The following is a 14,826-nucleotide window of genomic DNA, read 5'->3' as shown; positions in this document are numbered from 1 at the left end:
TACATTTCACATTTCTCAGTATATATATATATATATATATATATATAATTTTGCTGTTTCATATTTTATTAGTTATTGCAAATCCAATATCGTTATCGTTCATCCAATATTATTAAAAAAATTCTGCTTTTAATCCGAGTAGAAGGCTTTAAAATAAATAATGTTCCTTAAAGAAGCTATTAATTCTCTCTAAAACAAGGCTTATATACTCCGGAAATTGGTTTTTATTTTTACTTTAAATTAAATTAAATCATAAAATTTAAGCAAGAAGGTACGATGATTTTTTTTCCCCAATCTAATATACTCTGTGGCCTTAAAAACATCCAAATTTTTTTCTCTCCATTTTATTTTAAAAATAAGGTAAATAGAACATTTCCCCAAAAAAAAAATTTAAGGAAAAGAGTTTTATTGGATCCAAAATTTAATTTTCGCCGTCTATTTCAATTTGTCTTAGCAGCCTGGTTCTTTTTCATCAGGACGGTGCTCGTATTTAATATGCTTGCTGACCGTGAAAAATAGTTTTTATTCTCTTCTTACTGTGAAGCCCAAGAGAAAAATGAAGAGTTTAATAACGGTCTCTTGTCTCTCGGAATTTTAATATCGTTATTTTTACTCCAGTACTGATGCTTCGGAAGGGTACTAGAGTCCCTTTTGTTTAGCTTCGAGGAGGAAAAATTCCTTCGCTAAGCAGAACTTCCTAGATCATCTTGGACATTTTTCTTTTTAAGAATTTTCTCACTATCTGAGCTAGGATAAAAATACACATCCTTAAGTGTCGGAAGTATTTTATACCGAGCGCGTTTATGGATATTTTAACGTAATTTTTAATCTTCGCTTTTTTTTATGCGGCCATCAGCATATTTTACATAACTTACTTAGCTTCAGTATTACATGAAAGTCATATATTTATAAAAATAATTCATTTCATGATTAAAAATAAGAAAGAGTTCAGGAGTTATATTAATTTTTTTTCAAAGATTTAATTTTGATATCATTAATAAAAATTTATAATATAAAAATTATGGTAATGAATTATGTAAATTAATTATATATTTGATATTATGTATAATTGACATAAAAATAATATTAAAAAAACTCCAAGAATTTATTAACTATAGTCTCACGTCTGTCAACAGTCACGTTAAAAGGAGTCTAACTTATCAAGTGATTCCATAAATATAATTTTTCAGGATGTTTAGATCTTTAAAATCCAGACCCTATTTATTAGAAGCATCATAGTTAAATATTTAATTATATATCTCTTTCATATATAGTTTTTATCTTGGCGAACAATGGTATATCTTAGGTATTCTTTGACCAAGGCTTTTATAATGTAGAAATGCTCTATAAAACTAACAAAATGCCGAAATAAGTCCCCTTCTTCTTCTCTCGAACATAGTATAGATTATATACATGAAAAATTCTTTTAAACATTCATGAAAACTTTCAAAGCGAATATTTATGACTTGTATTTAGGTCATTGTATGTGAATCTGTAGTGGAAAAAGAAAAGTTAAATGCTGGTAACAATTTTTGTCCAAACGTTACAAATGATAAAGTAAAAAATGATTTTTGACAGCGACTTAGATTAATGACTTAAAAAACTGTTTTTCTTCAGATTCATCTGGTCTTTCCAATCGTAAGTTTTTAAAAGTCAATAATTTTATGTCATGCAGTAGCTTTTAAGATAATGCATTTCTTACTATATTAGTTCGGTAAATATATTCAATTTAATTTCAAATCCATCAACTTCTAAAAGATAGAAAATTTGTGATATTTTTAATGGACTAATGAACTATCATACCAATCTCTACACAAATGTTTTAAAATACTACAATGCTTAAAGTGTATGTATAAATAAATAAAAATTTGGGAATATTCTCTTCATTAAGTGATAAAAAAACAGAAAATCATCCTGAAATTATTTGGATTTCTTAAGGAATTATTTGGAATTGTAAGGAATTTACATTAATTTAAAGATTTTAACAAAGTATACTTTTTTAGCATCATACTTCTTAAGACGACAGTAAATATAGAAAAACGACAATTAGTTTCAAATTTTTTACTGGAGAGTACAAATATCTATTAGTTTATTAAAAATATTTTTAAGAACAGTTAAAACATTATGCATATTTTATGTATAATCTCAAGTTCTTACATTTCACATTTCTCAGATATGAAAATAAAAATGAAGAGTAATAAAATTGATTTCTGGAAGGTACAATAAAATCACTTAAAGTTACATATATTTTTTTTTAAATTCAATTAGTTTTTCAATTTCTTTCTTGATATAATATGAAAACTTTTTCTTAAATTCAAATTGCTTGAAATTACTTGCTACTCCTTTGTAAATTATTTAGATTTTCCATCATTCTCTACTTAGATTTTCAAAACAATTTATCACAAAACCATGTCCGAATTTGAGTAAAAAATTATTAGCTATGTCCTAAATTACTTCCAAAAAAGTGTTTATTATTTTCTACCGGTGCATAAACAAAACTTTTTCCTAAACTTTCAATGCGCGTGCTTCAAACAATAATTTTTGAGAGGGAAGTAAGATACTAATAGGTTTACTGAAATTTGTATCGTTGATAAATTGTGTAAACTGCTTTTTGAAAAACAATCTTGTCGTGTAACGTAATTTAATGTAAATCTATTGTGCCTGAATTATAAAATCTGCATCTTTCAATAAAATATTACTGCGCAAAAATTGAAATTGCTCCTGCAGTCAGGTAAAAAAAAATCATTTCAAATTATTTAGAACCAAAAATGTGCTAATAAGTGAGAAAAAATTTACTAATAAGTGATTTAAACTAATGAATAACATAACATTACAAATTCATTTGGATAAGTTCATTTTGTTAAAAAAAATTCGTAATAGAAGTTAGAAAAACGGAATCGTATCTTACGATTTCTATATATTTTTCCTTCAAGTTCAATTTTTTCAAGTTCAATATTATATTTTTTTTTTCAAAGTTCATTTTTTTCAAGTGTTCATGCGCTTTTCGGGCTATATCCAGAGTAAAAAGTTCACCGATAAAATACTTTTATTTCTTTTAAAAAAAAGTGTTTTTTAATAAACTTTTTAATCAATGCTTATCTCTTTTTCGTTTATTTCAACTTAATGATTTTTCGATTCTGTAAATTTATCGAAAATTGCTATGCACGTCTCATTTATGTTATATTGAATCAAATAGAGCGAATTATTTTGAAGATTTTGTTTCATTGTAAAGCAACTCTTCATTAATGTGAGTGTAAAATATTATCCTCAAGTATATAATCATCGGAATAAATAATCCTGCAGAAATTTACTCTGAAATTATATTATAATATATATTCAAATTAAATTTATCATTTATATTCAAATTAAACTCATTTATATTCAAATTAAACTAATTTATATTCAAATTAAACTCATTTATATTCAAATTAAACGCATTTATATTGAAATTAACTCATTTATATTGAAATTAAATTCATTTATATTCAAATTAAACTCATTTATATTCAAATTAAACTCATTTATATTCAAATTAAATTCATTTATATTCAGATTAAACTCATTTATACTCAAATTAAACTCATTTATATTTAAATTAAAACAAATATTCTAAACTTTATATTTCATGTCTTAATTAAAGTGGCAAGTGAATTCAGAATAATACTACCCTTTATACATTTAGCAATAAAGATGCATTAAACCCCGCGTTTTCTCGAATTAATGATCCTTACCTTAATTACAGATTAATCTCATCCCTCCAATTCGGTTACTCGCAATATCTATCCATATTGCGTGAAGTATATATCCGACAGGACTCCATTGAGAAGCGAATATACGAACCCGCTTCTCATCAAGTGTAAGAGCAGATTATCGAAAACCCCTCCCTTAGAAGGAACGCTCTCTAATTCTGCCTCTAAATGATTAATACAATCCTTCTTGCGTTCTAAAACAGCCAGAGATTGTATCTCATTTACTGCTGCAACGTTGTAATTCCAGAATAGAATATTCTGCAACATTCTCCTTGGGGTTGCTTGCTGAACGTCTTCAAGTCTTGGATTAAACTTAAAATATGAAGCAAGGCAATTTAGAGCTGAAAACTAACTCCCATGGGAAGTGTGAGTACATAATCGGAAGTGTAATTCAGTGTTTGTGTGTAGAAATTGCAAATTTGAGGCTAGCCTCATTAACTCAATGTTATGTATGTTAAACTGGATGTTTAGAGTTCTGGTTAATACGTCTGCTATCCCATGAAGCTATTACTTTTACAGAGTACCGGGAAAGAGGTTTTTAGGCTATCATTACTTCTGTTATTATCAGTATAAAGTTCATTTATATATATATATATAGTATNATATAATATAGTATACGAATAATAAACAAGTTGACAGATATGGTTATTTGCATCATAATTATTATAGCGAATAATATTATTTCTCTGTTTAGACAATAAACAGATATGACATAAAAAATAGGTTTAAATAAACATTAAAAATGAATATTTTATTACTTAAATTATGACTTACTTATACACCTTTCTTATACCTTATTTGTACAAATACACTTTTAATTTTACTACAATATCTAACAATATTCAATAAGCTCAGTAGTTTAATTTGTTTTGATTAAAAAGAAAACACAGAAAAATTATCAGGTTGTTTAAAATTGATGCTTTTTAATCTATAATTCACCAATTTTCTTATCTGTGATATCATTGACCTTAGATGTTTTTTTTTAAATATTTAAACAGAATGCTGACGAAAACGAAATAAGATATCCATAAAAAAAATCTGCCCAAGGACTCTTTTAAAATGCTTGAAGCTTTATGAATTGGAAGTCCATTCCTTGGAATGAACACCCGATGGAACAACCTGTCGAAAAATTACGTAGCTTTCTTTTTTAATTTGAGCAAAACTTTCCCCAGGGCCACCTGAATTTCCCCTGAACTTTGCTTACATAGTCTCAAACGTATTCCGTTCCTCTGGGTTAAACAAGTTAATTAATATCCTACAATCTTAAAATCAACAGTAATGAGATTCTGTTCAGATAAATCAATTCAATAAATCTCCCTAGGTCACTTAGGGATAAAGCCCAGGTATTTGAAGGATTTACTAACATGCATTCTTGATAATTCTTTGCATCCTGTCCAATATCGGTCATTGCGGCGGAAGAGAAGAGGAGAAAAAAAATCAATAACATTAATGTGGTGAATGTTATCAATAATATTATCGCTACTTATGATAAGGAGACTTTAATAAGACAGGTTAAACCCACGAGCAATCCAAAGCCAAGTTTAAGTATGCTCATGATATTCTGGGCCACAATCAGTCGATGACCCTGATGAACACACATTCGGAAAGAATAAAGAAATGCCTTTTTCTTAACTTTCGCCTCAACCTTTTTCTTTCGAAAGAGTACTTAAAGAACCCCGAGGAAAATATCTAACGAGTTTAGAATACCGTGATTGAAAGGAACTCCTTTTTGAAACGCACTCAAATATTCCCTTTTTTTAAAGTTCTTGTTTTAAGCTTGCTTTTAGAGGCGAGTTTGCCTGAAGCTAACACTCAAAAAGATTTTGTTACATTACAGCTGAATGAGCATTGGATATCGATTTTTTTGGAAGATATTGTAAGAAAATGTCGTAAGAAATGATTTCTTTAATAGTATGTTTAAGAAACGTATTGTGTTGAAATCATCTTATCAAATTTTTTTTCCTACGAAACCAACTATTTTTAAGTTTTAATAAAGTGTACTGTTGTAAAGTGTAATTTATTAAGCCTCTTTCAGCGATTCTCGTAAGATAGTTCTCATCCAACAAACATATCAGTTAGAATATATGGAATTTATCGTTCGTTTCTTCGAACAAAGTAAATGCATAGTATTTGTTCGCAGTGAAATGTATCTCAATACAATACATCTCTTTTAACATGTACCAAAATGATTTCAAACGAATGATTTCAATCTTTAATCGAGTATTGGTCTTATTATTTTAATTATGTACAAAATTTAAATCTGTGGATGAAATAAAATTTTTATATAAAAGGAAAATTTAAGATTGTGAAAAAAATTAAGATGAAGAAAAAAACAATTTATTTATGGTTGTAATGCATAAATAATTATTTACGATACATTAAGTTGTATGTTAAGACATTACATATATTAAGTTATATTTGTATTGAGTTAATTATTAAAGATACACTCGTAATTTTCCCACTCTGCTTACAATTTTTAAAAATAAACTGCATATAATTATGGCAAAATAATCGAAGCGTTAATTTTTATACTTTTAATTAAACAAAAAATCTAAATTAAAATTGGCTGCCCTGTAAAAAGTAAACAGTTAAAAAGTGAGTACACAGACAAGCTCTTTATTTTCTTATTATAGATATACATATATGTATGAAGAGCAAGGAAGCAAAGCAAGACATTTTTCTTTATTTTTGCATTTATTGCTTTATTTCTTTATTTTTCTTTATTTTTGCACACTTTGCGACTAAAAACAAAAATATATACTAAAAGAATGCTTGTGAAATCAATTACCTATTCTTACATATTCTCAATCCGATTATTATTTATTATTATTATTCATTTTAATATTTTTCGATTTTGCATCAATATACTGAATCAATTTAAAAATTATAGAATATTCAATATACTTACATAAATAATCCATCTTAAAACAATGTACACCCGTTATTTCGATTAATTTCACAATATCAAATAAGGGAAACTATTCGAATTCTCTTGCAACTGTAATACGAATGTCAACAGCAGATTTTGTCCGTTTGAAATTAGTGTCAACAGCTCGTCAACATAGAAATAACAGATTGCAGATGACAGTGAGAAATTACTGGCCAATACCACTTGCTAAAATTCATTTCCCTTTGTTCTGATTTTTCGATAAAGCTGCTTTTGATGGAAGAAAAAAATCTGTAAATGGAAAAGGTCTTTATGTATTGTTAATAATTTGGGATTATAAATTATTTTTCGTTTTGTAATTATTTAATAATTCATTGGAATTAAAAAACAACAAGAATATTTAATTTTAAGTTTAAAAGAGCAGATGCAAGTTGTAGTTTTCTTTTTTTGTGTGATTTAAAATGATTTATTTCAACATTTCTTTAAAAAAAACATTAATCTTACAGAACGGAATCTCATTCTCAATACCATTTAACATTCATGTTTGATGTATCTCTCATAGCTGATACACAATCTCAATTTTAAAAAAATAAAAACTTTTTTTAAAAATGCGGGACATATTTATTATTTAAAACTACTACATATTCAAAATTGTGTTTTTTTTATATTTAAAATTTTTATTTTTTTATTTTTTATTTTACGTATATTTCTTCTTGTAGAGTGGTATAGAGAGGAGGCATTTTTTATTAAGTTCTTCTAACATTGGTTTGACGATGATTTTCGTTCAGTTTTGCTGAAACCTCGTTTTCGGTTACCTTGATATCTTTTGTTATCTTTATTTTCAATTACGTCACATTTGGGTTACCACAAATTTTGGCTACCTTTATGAGATTTTTTCTTGTTTTATTTTCACATGTATTGGTTTATTTTCAAATCACCTAGCGTAATAGTGGCCTCCAATTGTAAACTATTCCCGTTATTTTGAGCTTACATTATTTTTAATAATATTATTTCGTGCTTGTATGCTGGTTTTGACTTCATGGTATAAAAAAATTCATGCACTGTTCGGCCAAGTACTAGTAACAAAAATACAAATTACAAATAGAATACTTATTTTTAGGAGTCACTGTGTGCTGAAATAAATCAAATAGTTGCAGATTAAATATAATGCAATTTTTCTCTCATCACAGCTTAAAATATATTTTTTAATACAATTGCTATATCACAAGTTGTACCTACTAAAATATTATTTTATTAATTATCATTATATTTTATGAGATTTAGAAAAGGCGATTATATAAAATACCTCATAAATCGTATTAAAATTCTAATGAAATTTATACACGCAAACATATAAAATGCACTTTATTTTGCAGTCTTCAAAAAAAAAAAAATAAGCTTAATTATACCAGAACTATATACACTTAATGATACATAGTATAATTTTTGGAATAATCAACTCTCAAATATCTTTCATGCCTTTTATTATAAAAAAAAATGTGAAAACCAGCAAATAATATCACAAACTAAATACACGCTTTATATTTAATATAATAGGAAAATAATAGCATAATTACATAAATATATTCATAGCATAATCTATTTCTAAGCAAAGTATATGCCTCATAATTTATAAGAAAAGAAACTTTCCTCTATATGAAAATCCGTAATTTTTGAAAGAAACGTGAATACATTTGATAAACCAATTGTAACAATACCTTCAATTCTGAATCTCTTTTCCACTCTTTTCACAGAGCTTCTGTTTAAATGTCGTGAGCATTATACCAGATCCTCTTTTACTGCATTTCCACGAATACAAAACAATTTTAATAAATGGAATCACTCAGAAATGTGCATTGTATTTCATGCTGAATTAATATAATATGCATGTATAAATAATGAATTTGCTTTCACCATGAATAATGCATGCATTTTTGTTTATTCATTTACTATAACTTATAGGAAATGAAATAAATATATTGTTTTAATTGCTTTACTACATTCAGACAGAATTAATTTATAACAATGCAAACTCAAATCTTTATAATATATGTATTTGTTAGTAAACAATAAAGTAATTATTTATGTGTTACCGGTTAAGTTAGAAATGTGGTATTGTCTGCAATACCAAATGAAAAATCGATGAAATATGAAACATTATTTCATTAATTTAATTAGTATATGATTACTATATATATATAAAGAACTTTGACAATATCACGAATAGCTTTTGAAAATACTTAAAATCAAAATATTTCCCAGCTGTCAAAGCCACGGGCAACAGCTAGATAGTGAAAAAAATAGTTAATATAGTATTTAAAACTAAATAAGGTGTTAGGCTTGGAGAAGAGGAAAAGAGTTAGAATATTTAATTAAATTTGCACTGGCATTCGGATTGTTTACCGTTAAAGTTTATATGCTTTACAAGATAACTTTTAAAGTTGATCAGGATGGTCGGCAAGGCAGCTAGTATATTGGTATTTGATAAAAGTAATTTTTAGTGCAACCAGCAGGTTCATATTTTATTTGATCTATTTTTTTTTTTTAAAATATGGCGTGCATTTTTAATAGTCGTTATAGATTAATTGTACTAACTAGGAATGATTAAAACAATAACTAGACAAAGATATGTGATTATTGCCCGTTTTTTCTTGCCCCATTTTTTTCAAAATCAATAATAATAACAGCTTTTGCGTTTTACCCAACAAGATACCCGAAGTTCAAATTGCATTTACCAATCTTTTAGGACACTCTGCAATTTTAGCAAATATAATGAATGAAATATTCACTGCACCAGAATATCACATTAAAGAAATATTGTTATTTGTATTAAATGTAACCAAAGCTAATGAATTTCATTTGCATTTCTGTTTAAACCTTCTCACACAAAGCACGCTTACATTTGCGAAGCATTTCACCTCAACATTAAAATCGTATTTTCATGAATACGTTAGGATTTGAATTGGCGTAAGGAACAAAATATCTTTAAGGCTATAGTATTGATATTTTTCATGAATTCTCTGTCATTACTTTTTGCCATAAATAATGTCATTACCGGAATAGGATATAATATGTAACTTTTAAGCCCCATTGTACAATAATTCCGCTCCAAACGAAATCAATTTTATAAACTTATTTTATCAATGCATCTCGTACCAAACCTGTAAATTCAAGGATCGAGGTACTCTTCATTCCTTTTCACACAAAGTCCGCTTGCATTTCCTGAACATTATACCTCAACTTCAAATTGCATTAAGTCATCTCTACGAATACAATACAATTTTAGTAAACTCGCTGAATTGAATACCCTGATCCAGAAGACTCTATTCGCCTTGTTCGAAGGGAAGCACTTACGGATGATGAAACTTTAAGCCAATTATAAATGCAGAATTCACCTTGGCACACCGTAGCTTCTATGAATGTGAAATCGACCTGGCCATTGTAAGGAAGGAATAGTTTGGGCTCAAATAGAATGGAACGGTGTATTTATTTGCAAACCTTTCAGAGAATCTCACTTCTAATTAGACCTGACCTTCCCTACGTGATCAGACTAAGTTTGGGATTAAATTCTTACTCCTCGAAATTCGGTTTAGAGAATGGTACTGCGTTATTATTCCAATTACGTGATGAGGTTTTTTTTAAGCTGCTATGCATTTTAATTAGTAAGTTAAGATGATTAAATATCTGAATCTTTTTTTAATGTCAAAGATGCTTTGAAAAGCTTCTGTTGAAAAGTGAATGAATTAAAAATAGAGATTGAATAGCTAGCAGCATTTTAAATACATGAACTGATGCTTTCAATTTCGGTCATGTTTAATCCTTTTTTATTATGAATGCTGTCCTTTTCGTAGATAAGCTTCTTTTTAGAACGCACAAAATTCTTTAGTTTGTTTTGTTTGGCTCTGTTCTTAATCTATTTATTTTTTTCATTCAGCTTTGTTACACAGTTTCATTTCATAACCTTGATTATACTATTACTAAGAAATTGCTTTTGAAAAGCATTGCGGTTTTTTCACTTTTTGTTATATTTTAGTCTTTTTTTATGTTTTATTGGGAAAATTTAAATTTTATAGGCAGCTTTTAATTTTATGGTCCTTTATTAAATGCATTTGAAGATATTAGAAAATTTCTTTTTTGTTGTGATTTGGGGGGGGGCGTTTCTAAGAAGTTGGAACTCTTTTTTGGCCAAAGATCATTTTTTAATGCATTTTTAAAATATATTTTTATTTTCTATGTCGTAACTATCCCAATAAACATATTTTACAATTCAGTACTCGCAGTTCGAGATGAAGTAAAGTGATTAAGCCTATGATGTAAATCAGATTTAATTGGATACCTGTAAGCGACGTCTCGAACGTTTGTTGAATGTAATTGGCTGTGTTAAATATAATGTGTTGAATTGATATTGGATTCTAAATGCCATATTTGATATTAAGGACTTCAGCATAGCTTATATGCATGAGATATAGACATTTTCTGGCTATTGAAAGTAGAGAATAATTTGGACTCAAATTGAATGCATCGGTGTATTTATTTGAAAACCTTTAAGAAAATTTCCCTTTTAATTAGACCTGACCTTCTCTTCCCTACTACTTCTTACTCTCGAAATTTGGTTTAGAGAATGGGTTGTTTTGTGTGTTATTATTCAAATTGCCAGAGAAAATTTTAAGTTGATGTACATTTTAATTCGATGATTAAATCTCAAAATCTTTTTTCAACGTCAGAAGAGCTTTGAAAAAAATGAATAAGTTAAAATAAATGAATAGAAAGAAAATATTTAATAACAAACATATTTAATGAAAGGGGTGTAATTATTAGAAGAACTTGAAATAGAAGTTATATCATTTTAAATATACTTTCCTATGTATTTAACTACAGCCATATTTGATAAATTTTTTATTATAACTGCAACTTTTTTAATGATTCACCTTTTTAGAAGAATTAAATTCTCTCGTATGTTTTGTTTGTCTCTATCTTTATTACATTTTTTATCAGACGTTTTTGGCTACATAGTTCCTTTACTATATGAATACTAAGGAACGGTTTTTGATGTCATTAGTTACTTTTTTATGTTATGAAAGTATTTGAGCATTTTTTATTTTCATAATCTGTTTTTCTTTACTTTTTTTATTTTCATATTATTTTACTCCCCTTAACTTTCATTGTGGATTTCATTTCCAACAAATATCATAGCTTCATGTCATACTTTTATTGTTTTGAAATACTCAATTAGTTCAAGCTGGGTAAACAACTATAAATTTAAAGTAAACTCATTAAAAATTACAAAATTTGAATAAGTATAAACATAACAATAAATTATTTCATCCAATTATGATTCTGGTGATAAAAGTTCGTAAATTTTTTAAGTACGAACAATATTAAAAAATTGTCAAAAATTTAAATAGAGCGAGTAATTCTAAAAATAAATGAACGATGATGCCTTCGAAACATAACAATAACAACTAACAATAACAACACAGACATCTTTCACTATCAAGAATAAAAGTTTTTTTTTACATATATATAATTTGAAACATACTTTTCCTTGTTTTTAACATTTCTGAAATATTCATGTAACTATAAAAAAAATTTTACTAAATAAATTTCATCGTGAGAATTTCTTATCTAGCATATAAAACGTAATTTAATTGCAACATTTAAGATTTTCGTGGATCCTATGGTTTTTTTTCTGTTATCAATATATTTTTATCCCAATGAACCCAAGACTTAGCCAGACATAAGATGAATGCTCTTTTATCAATACCTTGATTATTAATTTGAAAGCGGGATTTGACAAGATTTGAATTGGAGTCTGTTAAAAATTCTTATCTGTTATTTTAAATTCTAATTTATATTTATTTCGTTTTAAAAAATTAATCGTTTTTTTAAAGTTTTTTTTTCAAAAAGGCGCAAATTTAATTAAAAACTGATGATCCATTTTTCTCACATTCGTAAAAGAGTAATATCAAATTCCTTAAATTCAGTATTTGACATGCATTTTTCTTTTTTTTCATCTTCAGAGATTGTTTTTATAATATGGAAAACTGAAATTAGCATATTACGTCTTAAATAAAATTGTTTCATTCTCAGTAACTGGAAATATAATTTTAAAGAATTCAATCCATATTTAAGATTTGCAAAATGTAAAAATATTCAAGAAGGATATCAAGAGATATGATTAGTCAATTTTAAATACAAGAAAATAACGATAAGTAATGAAATCTTTCATCTGTTTGTCTAATAAGTTTAATCATTCTCCTTTTCACCTTTTTTTTATCGAGCGTATTTTATATTATAGATCATATCACAGAATTATATCATTTCTCTAATGTTTTACATAAGTAATAACCAGTTATATTGTTTAATAATAATTTTATTGCAATATTTTCATTCCATTAGCATGCTTTCCGCAATAAAATATTTTTTTATTTCTTAAATGTTGAATTGAAATAAAGATATTTTTTATTCCTTTAAACTATTAATCTTTTCATAACCAGTTACAGGAAGAAGACAGATGCACATTAATTCTCTTTCATTTTATCTTTTCGCAACAGTTGAGAAATTTATATATTTTTTTTAAAGTTTTACGAAACTTTTCTTGCAGCAACACGTATCAATATACTAAAATATAAAAGATAAATAAATATGTAATTACTTAGTATCTTTTCTTTTATAAATAAAAAATTTCAATGATTAATCACTTTTAGGACGACATCGTCCATATTTTTTTGATTCCAAAAATATTTGTTTATTATATTTCTAAAGATATACTTATTAGGTTTAATGATACTTATAAGATATTATATTTCACTAAAATTTCTACTAAGCCATATAAGATTTATAGAAGTATAGTTTACTATTTAATTTTAAGCTAGCTAAAAAAAATTATTGGGTAGATTTTATTGGAAATTATCTATTGATTAACGCAAGTGTATTTTCTGGACGCATCCTCTATTTCTACAATGTAAATTTATTCGAATTCTTTTTTAACCTGTAATAGAAAATTATATTTTAAAGGAAATCAAAATAAACCTCCAAAAGTAGTTAAAATTACTGTTATCCATTTACAAATAATGAAATAGTGATTAGTTAAAGGTTAATTAATTAGCATTAAATAAAATTTAAACTAGAGTTGATCTATATATTTCCTGTTTACTTTGATGTATTTTCTTGGTAGAAATACTGATCTTTAATGTATACTTGCATACAATCGATAAAATTATTTGTTAGAATTATTTCGTAGAAACAAAAATATTTAATCCTAAATTATTCTTTTTATTTCTGACTTCTTTTTGCATTTTATTTATTTTTTTTTTAAATTCATATCAAAATTCATTCAAATTTTATTTTTTCAACTGGGAAACATAATTTATGTTCATCTAGATATAAATCTTGATCTTTATCCAATCTATGCATAGAAAAATGCATGTCTTGACTGACTGATACATCATTACGTAACCTAAACTACCCAAGCTAAAACATGAAATTTGGACAATGAGTTTTTATCACGTAGGCGCCCACTTTTTTGATATTTTACCCCTAAGTGGTTAAGTAGGGGTAGGAAGGTTATAATCTAGAATAATAGAATAAAGAGTTTGTGCTTGTTTCTCTTATCTCAATTGGTGAAATGCATAATTTTAGCCCTCGATCCTAAAATTAGTTTAAAAATTTCGAATAGATCGTTGAGGAGAGACAGTTGGTTTCTATTCTTAAGATAGTTGGTTTCTATTCTTAAGATAGATTCTATAGAAGTTGGTTTCTATTCTTAATTATTGATATTTGCTAGTTTATAGTAATTTTGATATTTGCTCTTCATTTTAAACAGGAATTTAACTCACATACTTTAAATGAACTAGGTGATTCATGCTAACATGGTATCATGCGTAAACTGCATCACGAAATCACTTCTAAGATTATCAGAAACCAGTAATTTACTTTGTGTATATAGTTAGGTTCTAAATTAAAATTATTTCTTTCCAAAAAAACTGAATAATTTGGAACCAACAGTATTTGATATGAAAAATAATTAGCTCTATTCTAAAAATACTATAGAAATGATATTAATTTAAAGGAGAAACATTAAAAATCGCTATATTATTACTGACGCCAATGATGCTTAATTAATTTTGGCAATAAGCACTGCTAGTTTAATGGTAATTGATGCTGTTTTAATCGATGATAAATGTACTA

The 14,826-nt window shown here is 26.6% G+C and overlaps 1 protein-coding gene and 1 long non-coding RNA gene across 2 annotated transcripts in view; one reads left to right on the top strand and one right to left on the bottom strand.

The window, feature by feature from the left end:
• The window catches only part of LOC139425135 (uncharacterized), a 39,124-nt gene extending 32,300 nt beyond the window's left edge, over positions 1–6,824 (bottom strand). The window contains exon 1 of the long non-coding RNA XR_011636365.1: positions 6,658–6,824. This is a non-coding gene — a long non-coding RNA (uncharacterized lncRNA). The remainder of the gene's footprint in view (positions 1–6,657) is intronic.
• LOC107444593 (uncharacterized) overlaps positions 1–14,826 on the top strand; it is a 209,311-nt gene that overhangs the window by 104,481 nt on the left and 90,004 nt on the right. The gene's annotated exons all lie outside the window — the stretch shown is intronic.

Source organism: Parasteatoda tepidariorum, chromosome 3 (genome assembly GCF_043381705.1).
Source record: "Parasteatoda tepidariorum isolate YZ-2023 chromosome 3, CAS_Ptep_4.0, whole genome shotgun sequence".
Classification (NCBI taxonomy): Eukaryota; Metazoa; Arthropoda; class Arachnida; order Araneae; family Theridiidae; genus Parasteatoda; species Parasteatoda tepidariorum.
The sequence above is the reverse complement of the archived record's forward strand: the minus strand, read 5'-3'. Positions and strand labels throughout refer to the sequence as shown.